Below are 1807 nucleotides of genomic sequence, written 5' to 3'. Positions count from 1 at the left end.
AAACACGTCTCTTCGCTTCAGTGTCCAGAAAAAAAGAATGAGATGTACACGTCACAGTATACGCGTGATTTTTGTTGTTGTCATATGACGACAAGCTTTTCAACAATTTCTAAATGGGAGAATCTTAACTTTATGGTGTATGGAGAACTTGGTAGACACCCCTTATTAATTGATATCAAAGTTAGAATGATCTCATTTTGGGGTAAACTCATTAATGCTCAGTGCTCTAAATTATCAGCAAAGCTTTTATGTGCATTGAAATTATGTAAGAATCCATGGTGTGACTTTGTACAGAAAATTTTAAATGAATGTGGATTGACTTATGTCTGGTATGAAAATTCAATTAATATATCTTGGCTTAAAAATAAAGTATATACCATTCTTTTAGATCAGTTTAAACAAACATGGCTTAGTGAAGTGCAAACTTCCCCCAAAGGTCTGAACTATAGAATTTTAAAAAAAATCATTAATTTTTGAAGACTATTTGTTGAATTTGCCTCCAAAACAATCCAAGAAATATTGTTTATTTAGAACTGGGAATACAAAATTACCAATTGAAACTGGTAGATGGTTTAACATCCCTAGAGAAAACAGAATTTGTAAATTATGTAATAGCAGTGACATTGGGGATGAATTTCACTACTTATTTAAATGCACTGATGTGTCTATAAAGAACTCAAGAGTCATGTATTTGTCAAAATATTTTTATTTGAATCCAAATATTTTGAAATTTGAAATGCTTTTTGATGTAACCAATACTTATCTGTAAATTGTTAAACATTATAATTGAGAGAGTTAGCTCTCTTGGTTGATATTACTCTGTTATCCTTTCTTCATGCATGTCATATTTCATGTTCATTGTACTGTATATATCTTCTCTTCACTGTTTTGTCAGTTATGAGAATAAAGTTCAAGTTCAAGTATATTTTACTCACACTTTCAGCTACCGTTTGTACTCCTGCATTGCTCTTCGACCCATGGACAGTTCTTTTGATGAACATCTGATGAACATGGGATCTACTCAAGCTCTGTATAGCTCACAACACATGTGTACTTTCCACTGTAGTTAGTAAAGTTTCCAACCCGTTTACTAAGTTTACTGCACAAAGACATAAAAAGGTTTACGCAAGCGGGTATATGTAAAGAAATAAATCCTCCAACAATGAGGGAGAAAAGCGAGTAATGGCGGGAAACTATGCTTACTTAGCTTAATCGGCGACGGTAATGTATAGAATGGCCAGGAACTTTGATACAGTGTCATATTGATTACGCCTGTAGTGCTTAGTATGCAGGACTTTCCAAAACTTTAAAAAAAAGTTACAAATTTGTCAAAACAAGATGGTTCGATTTTTTTTTTTAAATTTAGGTCCACGGGCATTTGTGAATTATGAAATACTTGATCAACTAAAGAATGAATCAACATAACTCTGCTTTCTCGCCCCTTTTCAATTGCAGAATTTTACCTTTTCAAATCATAACATTGTTATATTATAGTTAAAATCCTCAAGCATATTCTGTATGGATACTCATAAAAGTTTTCTGTAAAAGAGACTTTCAAAATATACATGATATTAATTAAATGAAATCGTATACTTCACTGTAAAAACCCGGCTAAGCCATTACAGCTATGTAGGTCATTGTATTATCTGAATGAGAAGGTGGAGCGTCTATCAAGCGTGCGATTTGTGTGAATACATTAATGTGTGTTTGAGACGTTTTATGAATAATTGACACGTAAAACCCCTCTTATTTCGTGCTAGAGACCGACAAAATATAAGCATAGATTCTTAATTAAAATATGGCAGGT

The sequence above is a fragment of the Saccostrea cucullata genome, unplaced genomic scaffold (genome assembly GCF_032062105.1).
Source record: "Saccostrea cucullata isolate Sc308-1 unplaced genomic scaffold, CSIRO_AGI_Scuc_v1 ctg11099, whole genome shotgun sequence".
In the NCBI taxonomy this organism is placed as follows: domain Eukaryota; kingdom Metazoa; phylum Mollusca; class Bivalvia; order Ostreida; family Ostreidae; genus Saccostrea; species Saccostrea cuccullata.
The sequence above is the reverse complement of the archived record's forward strand: the minus strand, read 5'-3'. Positions refer to the sequence as shown.